The following is a 14,161-nucleotide window of genomic DNA, read 5'->3' as shown; positions in this document are numbered from 1 at the left end:
TACTGAAACCAGCGACAATTCGGCTTGTTATAGAACCAGTAGCGTTCACAATGTGTGTAATGTGGGGCGGACAATGGCAGTCATCCCGTCCGCCATTCCAGTATCAAGGGCCCGTATACATTATCATTTTTTAGCGAAAATTGTTCGAGTACGTGGAAGGTGAAATGCGTCACTTTGGCGGTTAGGATAATTATGAATCAAATAGTTTTTCCTGAACATGCGAGTAAAAACATCCGGTAACTCCTTGGCAGAAAATTTATACATAAATATGCCGACGTTGTAACTAAATAAATCTGATGTTTTCAGTATCTTATCTAATTGTAATATGAATCATTCGTGTGGGACAAATATCCAACACGGTTGATATTTCTGATGGCGCGTTTTTGAATACGGAACAGTATACAATCGTATCAGGAAGATTTCTAGGTGCATTCCCCCAAACAAAAATACCATAATTAAGGTGCGGAGTAATCAAAGTAGAATAAAGATTAAGCAGGATTTGACTTGGAAAAACACTCTTCAGTTTATTAAGAACACCCATGTTTTTAGGGAGAATATGACTTGAACAAATAAATAATAAATATGACCCGCTAAAACAAAAAGGTCCTAAAGTCGCGCACGGTCGAAGCCGTGAAAATCGAGTTTGAAGTCAGAGCATCATAATTGTGACCCGCGACAACGGTTTCAGGCAAAAGTCGCAAGAGCAAATTTCCTCCTAGGCGGGGTACAAAGATCTTTACCATTATTTTTGTCGATTTGGGTTTTTTGCAGAAATCGAATCTTTGATAGGTTTTCTACATCTACACTAAATTTCATAGCATAAGACTACGTTTCTCCTATCGAAAATGGAATTTTTAGCACCCTATGTTGGATCGCACCCGTCAGTTTCGAGCTTCTTTCGAACACCGCGCCAATATCCCCAGCGTTGCTACGGCGCAAGGTCTCGCATGCGATTGGCTGGTGCGTCGCACACATTTACATAATTCGGCTTTCGGAGACACCAGTTGCAGCGTTTGGGGAATGCTTTGTCCACGCGTGCGTGTATGATTACATGCTCCATTCTTCTTGTTATAGTGGTTTATACGCTGTAGTGCGTGCTCTTCGTTTGGCTTTCTATCCAAACTATTCTACCGCAATGTTCGACAACGGAAGTGAAACAAATATCATTTAGCACGACATAATCGTGTGAAAAGAAAAAACAATAGTCTACTTGTACATGTAGTAAAAATTATCACAGCAGACTGACTCAGGTAGATGAGAGGAAAGGAGAAGTCACAATCTAAACCAGTTATATTCAAATACTACACATCAAGATCCCACGAAACTAACTAGTCGTGTTTGTTTGTTTGTTTGTTTTGATATAATTAACACCACCGAACAAGGCAACATATTTTTATGCACGGCTTGTAAAAGCAAAACAAACAGGAAGCGTGACCTTTGCCAGCACTGGCATTTTTCTGCCTTCAAAAGGGTCGCCAATGATAAAGTCAAATCAACAACAATGAAAACGCGATTTGTAAATGTGTGGATTCGCCACCCGCTCCTGATACATGCACATGGTCATGGCGTGTGGATGCCATTGCGTAATGCGTGCACCCATACACATGTACACCATTGGTGCGTGCAATTATCGTATCCGCCATCTTGAAAGACGTAATGGTAAAACAAACCCGAGCGAAGCGCATTGTGTTTCGGCTCCATACGCTGAGCTCCTAGGAAGGTAGTCCACTGCCTGGACTGTTTTGTGTGATCATTTACCGCGCGCACACACCGCTACAGCACGCGTATGCCCCACCGTACGCTCGTGTATTATTTGCCACGCACGCACGCATCTCGACCTCCAAAACAGTCCAGTCTGGTTTGCCAAGTCTTTCCGAAATATTTCGTAAAAAATTGGCCCCACCCCCACCCGCTCATTCATTTTGAGCATCCTGATTGGTCGATGAGATCGCATCCAGCAGGCAATTTGCGGGATCGAAAAAAAGTCGATCGATCTCTAATCTCGTAGTCTTATTGCAAAGAGGTACATTGCATTTAGCAATATAACATACGTATTTTACGCCAATATTGGTATTAATCTCAACATATATTACTGGCATTTCAAAATTATTTTTCTTTTTATTAAAAATTGCTCAAATAGTATATCTTAGAGATCATAAGAGGAGAATGAAATTAGAACGTACATAAACCGTGTGTAAGATTAAGACTACTTAAGAACTTCTACTCGTTCCCATAATTGTTATAAATTAAATTATAAATATCATAATTATCAACAATTTGGATCTATTTTTCGACAAAAAAATAATAATTTAAAAATTGAAAATTAAAAAATGATAAATACGTATAGAAAAAATATTCGCCCATTTAAAGAAACGTGACCTATCGTACATGTCAATTTCGAGGTGGCTTTTACTTCTCATTCGGGGATCCCCCGGATCGCGTGTACAGCATACAGCTTGTGCAATGTGCTTTTCGTATTGATTCCGAGTCTTGCGTTTTCCGACCAAAATCTGTGCAGCATTTCAAGTATTTCCTCCAAATCTTGTTTACATGATCAATGGATGTCAAAATCAGCGTCTCGACGTCGCTTTTCTGACAGTGATAATGAGAAGAGCATTCAATGCAATGTGCTACTGAGAAGCTTGGATTCGTTGACGGTTTCGGGGAGCAGCAGCAGAACCAGAACTCAGTTCTAAGTCCCTACTGCACGTACTCGTTTCGTTTCTCCGTGCGTGGTCATGATTTTTGTTTATCTCCCTGCCGACTGGTTTCGGCAATAGTGTGGTGTTCCAACTCAAGCTGCACCGTTATGCGTTGATATTCTTCGCAAACTAGATTTACATGATGGACCAGACTCTCCGAAAGCCGTGGCTCCTGCTGTCATGCCTTTGAAGTCTTTAATTTCGGACCAGATGAGCAGGGCTGTGGATCTTGCTTGGCCTGCGTGACAAAGTCAAAGACTCAAGCAGCCTAGCGGTAAGCTAATCAATTTAGATCTATCCAGTTTCTAAAAATGATTCGTCAAGGCAACTTTCATTACGTGTCTCTTGTCTTGCATTACAAACTGTAACTGTAGGCCCCTAGTTGAACAACAAAAAATGATTGTAAAACTATTTATGTCTGGCCTCTGGGCCGGGTAGGGTAAACACATGGCAGGCTTCTACTACAGTACTATATCTTGTGAGTGTTCCTACTAGGTGTACTGAGTTAAATCCTGTGTAATTGTGATAAATTGTTAACACCGTAACTGCACTGGTTTAATTGTTTTGTACAGTACAGTAACTACTGTAACTTTCTCGCATACAAATGCAATTACACATAGGCCTACTGCCTTTTCATAGCTTTAGTCTGTGAGCTACAGCCTGTGCCTCGTCGGCTTTGCTCCTCTACACAGAGGAGCAATCGAGACACACGCTGTGGCCCACAGACTAATTCTTCATGTGCATGTACTACATTCGGAAAAAACTCAAATGGGAACATGCTTCAGTATGCAAATGTACTCATACTTGTTCATCTATAGAATAAAATTATGCAGTCTTATGGCTATGTGATATGCATCGTAGAGACTGCAGGCATTATTAAAATCTCATGGTGCATGTTGTGAAAGGATGGTAAGAAAACTGTGCAGTAATGTGTACGCGACCTTTATGGCACTGCTTCCAGAAGGTTGCCACAGGTATGTTAATAAGTTTATAATATGTACCACTGGAACACGGAAACTGATATCCAAAAGGAAATGGTTGACAGCATGTTGGCAACAGATGGTGAAATCAGAGTTCTGATAGCTAGCATTGCGTCTGGCCTGGGTGTTGACGTAAGCAGCGTACACAGTACGGTTTTGTGTGGATGCCCAAGTGATCTAGACGATTATATCCACTTTTTAAAAGCACTCAATTTTCAGGCCTTATCAGATATACTGGTAACATGAAGAATCATGTACAGCTGCATGCTGTACAGTTGTACATCGTAGCTAAGATTTTTTGTTTTTTAAACTGAAAAATGTTACGTATACACGTGTACATGTAGCTTGTACCTTTGGGCTTTGAAAATTGTTTTTTAGAGAATTCATATGATTGTTTTAAAACAAGAATCCACTGTGGGTGTTTTTCCTCCTTAAGGTTTGTAATGGTGAGTGGTTGGTACATTGGTTTCTGGTGCACCTAAATTTTTGCAATTCCACGCTACATATGCAATAATTTTCTTTTTATCACTGCAATTACTGTACCTTGCTCTTATTCATAGAAGCAAATGCAATGTACATTTGAAGAGTTTGTTTGCAAAAACCGATAAGTCCATTTTTGAAGATTTTTAAGTACGGTATCTGTTATAAAGTACAAAATAATACCTTCTAAATGATATATTGGTCACTACATATTAAAGGGGAAGGCTAGTAACTGATCAGTGGGAATCAGTGGAAATGCTGGGAGGTGATTGTTCCAATCCTTATGGGATTCATTCAAGAGTTCATTGTATATCTATTGTTGTGTGAAAATGATTTGCTTCAGAACGGTCTCATATTCAAGTAATGTGCAGATTAATGCTCCGTCACTGACCAGGGACGCTAACCTGGAAGCATTAAACTGCACATTACTTGAATATGAGACCATTCTGAAGCAAATCATCTCCATTTGACAAATATGGACTTATCGGTTTTTGCAAACAAACTCTTCATTTGTACACACCTACTTATCATACTGTACTTTGTTTTTTAGGCATGAATATTTTCATTTCATTGGACATGTTGATGGGTACATATCGTAATTACAAGTGATTAGATTATGGAAAAGTTGAAATATTTTAGTTCAAGGTTGTGTTTTTGTGATGTAGTGGACTACATGTACGTATGTACATACAGACCATGCCAAGTGGGGATGGGCTGTGTGTTTTGGGTGTTTGGGTGGGTGTTTGAAAATTGAACTGTTATGCCGTTTGTCTGCACATGTAATTGTACATCGCATATTCATCTATGCATACATGTACATACAAGTGTACACATGTGTACGGTATGTTTTTGAGTTGTACAACTACCAAGAACTTGTTTACATATACTTTCTTTACATACAAAATCATTCATGAGAAGTACAGTATGTTCTTTGGCCCATTTTAATAAAAATAAAACTAGTTCTGTTAATGCACATGAACATTTATACCTGTAGTTTGAACTGTGTAGCAATGAATTTATTTTCTTTTTTTGAAATTCGAAGCATTTTTTTTTTTTTTTTACCAAGAATTGTTGTAAAACACAACAAATGAAAAAACAAAATCTACAGTGGGACCAGGAAGATTTCTTTGTCATAACTTGTAACCAGTTTGTGTTAATCCTGTGTTTTTGATGTGTAATGAGAGTCTACTACACATGGTAATCAGACTGAAATGTGACATATCATGTTATTTCTCTGACATCAACATTCAGAGTCAAACAGTTTACAATGTATTTTGTTTGAAATAATGCACTGTTATTGAACAATGATCATGAACTATCATGAATATACAGTAAATGTATTGGATATTACAGTACTTGTACATGTACATATACAAATGAAAGTGTATAATGAAGGAATTTCAAGAGCATGGAGAAACTATAGAACATTTAATTTCAGTTCCTTATGAGTACTTGGTGGCACAGAGTATCCAACTTTGAAGGCACTTATACACCTGAGGAATTATTTTGAACGTCCTTCCCAGAGTGACAACTTTTTGACCTCATTATTGGCAGTTGGGAGTGGGATGCTAGCTTTGAAACTTCCTTGGTAGTTGGTACAACATTAACAGTTTTACCATCATGGCCAAATTTTTATAATGAAGGCTTAAGAAGTAATGTGATTAAATAATGTACAAATTATATGTTCAAATTACACTACTTGTAGTCCATTTGTTTTCACTTTGCTGTCTGCTCTTACTGGACATGAAATGAAGACTACACAGTGTATTTAACAGAACATATATTGCACATGTACAATGTACATGTACACTGTACATTGTACATTTCAAAGTACAACAGTGATAAATTGACGTATTTTCTGACCACACCTCAACACTGAAAAAAAATCTTAACTTATTTACCAATAATCAGCCGCCATAAACGTGGAAAAAAGGGTAAAGTCTACTACATTGTAATTACAGCTGTATGTACAAAGTATACTTATGTACAATGTTTTAATTTGGATGTGAATTGTAATAGGGGGTTTAATCAAATTGCTAACACGTGAGTGTGTGTATGTGTGTGTGTGCACATGCGTGTATGCGTTTGTGTGTGTGTGTGTGTGTGTGTGCACATGCGTGTATGCGTTTGTGTGTGTTGTGTGCATGGCCTACACATTTCCCAAGCATAATTTCATGCTGATATCCCTCCTTAAATGTTTGTGAATTAGAAACAAACAAGTTGCTCTGTCATACAGTCTTTTGATATGAATAGGCCTACTTATCTAATTATATACATGGAGCTACTATTTTGAGCAAATACAGGTATGGTTTGCAAAAAAAAAAGGAAGATATGATTGGATATATATATATATATATATTTATGCATATGCAGAAGGGCAGTTCAACCAAAACCGTTCACTTCTGTAATTGCAGAGACCAATCTACCAATATCTCTGTAGCAAAAATGCCCTTAGGCGTCTTCATCTTGCTTTACTAAATTTAGCTTTATTATCATGAAGACTAACAGACAAAAGACTGAATGACGGGGTATTCTTACAACAGGGATATTGGTCTGATTGTCTCTGTTACAGAAATTATCAAAGCAAATAGTTTCGGTCTAACTGCCCAGTAGGCCCTACATGAAGTGGTAATAAAATGATAAAAGTTTTACAAACTTAGTGCAATTCTTTAAATTTAGACTGCTCTCTACTAACATTTGGGGAAAAGAACAAACAAAAAAGGCATTTTCTGGTTCCTTACATGTACTTCAAAACTTTGCACTACAAATTGTGTAATGTATCCCCTTCACCTTCTCCACCCCTGAATATGCTTGATATCTTGTATACCATAGCTAAGTATGGTTCATAGAACCCACATCTCACAGCCCTGAGCTTATATTCCAAAATTACATTGTTACTTAGTGGGCCAGATAATATTGAAAACAGGTGCATACAAGTGCCTATGTCAATTAAAGAATTTCTTTAATTTCTGAATATTTCATCATACAATATTATTAATGAAAAATAATTAATGACAAAATTATTTCCTTTAATGAACATGATTGGCACAATCCCCCCCCCCCAAAAAAAAAACAAACAAACAAAAAACACATTGATCCTCTTTACCAACAATAACATCGCCAAACAAATCTTCCACCTCTTCTTGAGGTCCACATCTCACGACCTTCACAGAGTTCTTTGTAGTTTTATGTAGTGTTTGGACGTTAGAAGTGGCACATCACAAATCATACATCGGCGAGCTGGCGATTTGTAGCTAGCCATTTCCAATCTCAAGAATAATATTCAAGTCATCATCGAATCTGGGCACAACAAAGCCCAAAACACAACGTGAAAGTAGGTCCTAGATGACTGCAACCATAACTTTCAGCCAGTCAAAAACGTTGCACGAATCAGCTGTGCAACAATGCATGGTACGGATCACTGAAGTACCGAGTTTCGCATTGCATTATGATCAAAGAGTTGGCTCTTTGATTGTGATAATGTGTGTTGTGCAAAAATGCAGGCATCTCTGTGCGCATAATTAGTAATTGTTGCAGATCGCACTGTATTCACGGTGCAATGCACACAGCTGGCTGCAGATCGATCGATCCCACAGAACTTTCTGTGATCGATCCCTTAGTTTTCATGCATACGCAATGAGCTTGCGAGAGATAGGGCATTACGTCAGCATACCTAATATGAACTTTTGACCCTACGCACTGTCAAACCATTCTGGACGTTTTTTTCGGACAGGTTTGTTGGCGCCCTCATCGATATCGAGCGGTTACAGGGGATAGCGCGATAAGCTGTGGAGCGCGCGTGGATGCGTAATGATAAAAAAAAAAAAAAACGTCCAGAATCTGGACTACTAGGAAGGGTGCCCGGGAAATTTGACTCTCTCAGTGAGCCAATCAGAAGGCGATGTGGTTGCTAGAGGCGGAGCTTAACATCGATTGGCACCATCGTACGGATGGGTGATTCTCACCTCGCATCGCCGCTCGGACATTGTCTTTGAGAAAGAGGTGAATCTTCAAAGCCCGTTTTCTCGCAATTTTGTCAGGCTACCAACTTAAAAAGTGCATTTTATTTCGCTTTCCATGCCCACTTATGGTGCCAAAAAATGCAAGTGTTTTATATCAATGCAAAGCTTAGGAAATGGGCAATGTGATTCAGTGAAAAAATGAATTTTCAAAATGCCCGACTTTTGCCTGAAACCGTTGTCGCCGGTCACAATTGGTCAAAACTTACGATTTTCTGATTTTGACATATTATTGGAGTCTGACATGTCTTCTATCATCTGTCAAAATTTTGAAGCAAAATAATGAAAGGAAAGACCAAAAAATAGCGTTTTTCTGGGCCATGTTTTTTGCGTTTCAACCAAGCAGAAACCGGTTCGAAAATTTGGATTGAGCGCCACAGACAGGCTCCGCCCCTAACAACGACCGGAGTGATCTCATTGGTCAGTTTGCTGCTTGCCGCTAACCGAAGCGTGAAGCTCGCACACTGCCAAGTCGACTGGTGCGTGCTTGCGGGGTGCGCTATGCCCAGCCGCTTCTCCTGGCATCCTGGTCACTGATTGGTCGGTGAGGAGACCGCCGACGCTGTGCTTGAATGAGCATTTCGGGGGTTGCTATAGTTTACCTTTTATTGTCCGGATGTGAAAACTGACTACGTGCCCCTTGATCGCGATTGCGTCGCAAGGAAAACTTTTAGAGCGCTTTTCTCGAAACAGTGATTTCCCATACGTCTCGACATGCTCTCTTTTAAACATCGATAACTCCGCACCCGATTATTTTCATAAGATGTGTTATATATCAATTTAAAGCAGAAAGAATAGGGAATTTTGTCATGCAATTTTCAAATAATCGACCTCATCCGACTTTAGGATCATTTTGTTGTAGCGGGTCACAAATTCTCGAAAGTGTCCTTTATTCTTTAAAACTTTTAGCTCTAATAGCGACAAATAGAGTCTTACAAATTTAACACAGAGCTTACAGCATTAGTTTCAGAATTTTTAAGGCGGTATGTGATCATGATGAACAAACATTTAAGAGACAGAGAGATCATCAAATTGTGCCTTTGTGCTAACTTTGAAAGCACATGTTAACAAAGTAATGATTTAGTGATAGGTTTAAGGTCGTAGTTGTTTCAGGAGGTTTCTTATTACAAATTTTCTTATTCCGAAAGTTTGTTAATCCGATAATTAAAAGTGGAATGGGCGTAATATTCGTTCGGTTGAAATCGATTACTTTGCGGTTTTGAAATCTGGAGGATTTGGTTGTTAATTTGTTTCTCCACATTTGGATAAACGAACCTATTTTTCATCTTCCAATTAACAAACATTTCGATTAACCCTCCGAGATTCCTATCATTATTTACCGAATAAAAACAGCTTCATGATTATACGAACCTTTATCGATTTCCGGATTGACAAACTGTATAGGCCTGCGGATTGAGGCTGAATTTGGGGGTCAACTGGCAACTATCGTATAACAAACAAATTTTGTAAGTTTTTGAAAGTATATTTCTTAACAAACTTACCAGTGAAATTTACCCGAAATTTCTGCGTCGGAACATGCTCAAATGACGTCATCAATATGGCCACCCCAAAACCAAAAAAATCAATGAGAATTTTAGGATATCTCAAGTGTTCATTATACAACTGACATTATAATCATTAGATAAGTTGCCAGTGTATGTATTTCCTATTTCCTGCTTTTCAAACAAAATTGGGCCCATTTGTGACCTCTTTTCAAAAAATCTGAGCCCAAATTAGGTCATTTCTATGGCAACTTTATGCTGAAAACATTTTTTTTTCTCAAACAAAAAATGCAACACTCTCTCAACGATAAACACCATTCTAAATTTACATAAGTATGTAAATCTAATAGACTAGAGTTGAGACCTAACCTGTGAGAGACCATAGCTACCATGGTTACACTCAAATTTGCCTGTAGCCATTATAACACAGCTGTCCAGATATCACAATTTTCATTATAAGTGGTGTATTATGTATATTCCATCTCAGTAGCTGGATTTTTTGTTGTTTTTCGTTTTGCATTTGGCACAATCATAGGACAATCTGACATTTTTTCAAGCCAATTAGGCATAGAACATAGATTAATTTCTCATATTAGACGAGACCCTCCTCCACCTCAGCCCCCTTCTTAGTTCATGGCTGTTCCTTTCTTACAGTCCTGTAGGGTGTTTCACCAAACTTCTCATTGGTTTCATTTTCACTTCACTGGTTTCAGTCTCGCTATCTCACTTTTTTTTTATTATGTTTCAGTCACGAGGACTTGCTAAGTGAAACTGGAAACACTAATTGACACTGATCTCACTGAAATTAATGTCGGTGAATAATAATAATAATAATAATAATTGCATTTATATGGCGCTTCATACTGACGTTTCTAAGCGAAATGGGTCTTGCATGGATTTCTGTACGATATCAAAGCAAGCTCATTATACTCGATAGACTACTACAACAAATACTGTACTTCTGAAAGAAATGAAGCACTGTTAACAGAAACTGGATACCGTTGTACACATTTTGTCATAGATCACATTAGTCCAGTCAAAATAGGGTTTCACCCACTATACTAATTGCAGTAGGAAATTCCACTGCAGTGCTACTTGTTATGGGCTCCCAAACACCTTACTCAAAGTCCCAAGAAATCCAGTGGGGCATAGTGGCTAAATTTCCATAATATGCAAATTAGCACCCATTATGATAAAAATACAGTGTTTCCATGAAAACTATACTTCTAGGTTTTAGATTGGAACACCGAAAGTGTTGAAACCTATGTTTATGATGTCAGTTAGTGCGATGCAAACATTCGCCATGACATGTACATTATAGTCTGGACCTCATTTGCATAATATGCAAATTAGCTCCCATTGGCCTAATGATAAAAATACAGTGTTTCCATGAAAACAATGCTTCTGGGATTAAGACTGGAACACTGAAAGTGTTGAAATCTATGTTTACGATGTCAGTTAGTGCGATGCAACTATTTCCATATACATATAGTCTGGGCCTCATTTACATAGTATGCAAATTAGCTCCCATAATGATAAAAATACAGTGTTTCCATGAAAAAAATGTTTGCAATGTGAGTTACTGCGATGTAAATATTTCCACGTATATAATCTCGGCCTCTTGCATAATATGCAAAGGGTTCCGAGCCAACGGAATACTCTAATGCATCAAAGTGCCCGATATGAGCATATCAAGAGTGTTCAAGATATTTCAGTTTCTCTTCACCAAACACAAACTTTACAGCTTTAGTAAACCAGCATGAATAATATCATAAAAATTAGAGTTTGTTATCCAACATATAGCTTAAAAGTACGAAATTAAACAAGTGTCAACATCTATAATTTGTCTAAATTTGTAATGAATTAACTCTACTTGGAGGGTGGTTTGCTCGAATCTTGATGATTCATCTCTTGCATCCTTGAGGGTTTTGAGATATTGAAGATGGCACAGTCAAAGGAAACCCTGTAGGTAGCGCCCAAAGTCACCCCAGTCGATCATTATATCCCCACGACCATTTACACAACATGCATCAACCAACGCGATTTCCGTTGTTTTAAGGGTACGAGATTTTATTTTCAAGTCGTTTGGCCGTCTAGCAAAGACTTTTTTATTTCCATGAAATAGAATTGGCATTAACAGAGACATTTTCCTACAATGTGTATAATTATCTTTAAAAAGTGGTGCACAGTCAAAGCGACTCGTAGGGAGGTACCCGAATTCATCCCTATACCCTCACGGCTCGGTACAAAACATAATTATACACACGTGAATACAGCTGTTTGAAGCGAAAAAACTCTGTGCATAACGTCCCTTTAGTTTCATTTCCATTAAAATTCAGTGGAAGTTATAGAAGATTTTTTGTTCTACAATATCTATAGGGTGAAAATGGTTCACATAAGAAGGCAACTACGTGGAGAGCGCCCAAAATTACCCCACCCAAAGGCAGTCTAAGACATGCAATAATCATGTACCAACGCAAATACATAATGATGTTCTATGGGTACATGCCTTTAAACAGTCCCTTTGGTCCTCTAGCAAAGAAACTTTTATTAAATGAAATTCAACGGAGTCAACAGACGATATATTGCTCTGCAATTTTGACTTACACTGACATAGTTAAAATGGGTATCATTCGAAGGGAGCGTGCTATATGGAAAGTACCCACATTAATTGCCTCTATACATGACCCTTTGCAACGCAAATATCAACGCAATTACAGTCGTTCCAAAAGTGCATGTCTAAAAAAAAAAAAAAAAAAAAAAAAAAAAAAAAAAAAAAAAAAAAAAAAACGTTCCTTGAGTTTTATGACTATCACTTGAGTTTTACGTTTATGTATAATTATCGTACGGTGCTATAATCATTGTAAATTCTTTTCATTCGACATAGTTTTACGCACCTCATTTTCTTTTACAAAGAAAGTGATGTCTCGATCTGTTCTTGTTGAAAATGAAATAAAAATTAAATTGAATTGTATTGAACTGGATTCCTGCCATATCAAGACACTTTTTTTTTCTATAAAAGTTGCCGGGGTACAGATGAAATAACAACATTGATCTACAATATCTATGCAGTCCAAAGGGTTTACTTGCAAAGACCACCTTAGGAGAGGTGTTAAAGTAACTCCATGCATCCTAAAGGCGATGAAAAACATGCAGTATACAACCGAGAAAAATGTTCCATGGTTACATACCTCTGAAAAGCTCTTTCGCCTGTGTAGCACATGCGCTTTTATGTTCGTAAAATGCTATTAAGGTGATATAGGACACGTTGCTTTACAATATATATTTTGTTAAGCCCTTGGGAAGTGCCCAGATTACCCCTACCCTGACCGTTGTGGTCCTGAAACAGATTAATAAAACATGCATTTATGCTAAAGCAAATTCACTTGTACATGCATGTAAAGTCGTTTTGCCGAGTGGCAAGTAAAGACACTTTACTTTTCATGATTTTTGAATGGTAGAGACACTGCTTTGCAATCATCATATTATAGTCAAAGGGGTGCACATTCAACGGCGACCGAGTGGGATGTGTTCAAAATCATCTAACCCCACGGCAATATAGAAACATGCACTAGCATATAGCACAAATATGTTTCAATTTCCCATGCCTTCACATTTTCCCGATCGTTACGGTTGTAGAGCAATTTCCCTTTTGTTTGTAAGAAATGCAATATGATTACAAAAAGAAAAATGCTCTACATTAACTACATTGTCAAAAGGATGAACATTCAAAAGCAATCTCTTCGGAAATCTCCAGAATTACACCGCCGCTCAAGACCCGTAATTACATCACATGGATACTATGAACGCAAATACCGACGTTCTTTCGTGCATGGTTTTAGAAGTAGTTGCAGCAATACAGCTACACACTTTTATATCACTGAATGTCGTGAAAATGATAGGAAAAGCATTGCTTCAAAAAATATCTATTTAGTGGGAGGATGCACATTAAATGCCAATCCTGTGGGATGTGCCCCCAAAGTGCACCACCCTCATGGCAATAATATTGAAAACATTGAATATCATGAACGCGAATACACTATATGTTCCAAACATACATGTTTTCAAACATCGATCGTGCCGTAAATCAAGGGCACTTTTGTTTTCAAAAATACGTTGTAATTAATAGAGGAGACATTGCTCTACAATATCCATATCGTCAAGAGGGTAAACGTTAAAAGAGAACCCCATGGGAATTGTCCAAAATACACCTACGCTCAAGCCCCCTTAAGACAAATAGATATTAGCAACACAAACATCGTTGTTCTATAGCGTGGATGGTTTTAAAAGCAGTTCCGGCAATATAGCAAATACACTTTTTAACAATGAAAAGTCATGGAAATGATAGAAGAAGTTTAACTTTACAATATCTATGCAGTGAAGATGGTGCACATTAAATGGCAACCCTGTAGTATGTGCCAAAAAATATCCCACCCTCACGGCAATATATAAGACATATGAAATCATATAATGCGAAT

The sequence above is a fragment of the Diadema setosum genome, chromosome 3, assembly GCF_964275005.1.
Source record: "Diadema setosum chromosome 3, eeDiaSeto1, whole genome shotgun sequence".
Lineage (NCBI taxonomy): Eukaryota > Metazoa > Echinodermata > Echinoidea > Diadematoida > Diadematidae > Diadema > Diadema setosum.
The sequence above is the reverse complement of the archived record's forward strand: the minus strand, read 5'-3'. Positions refer to the sequence as shown.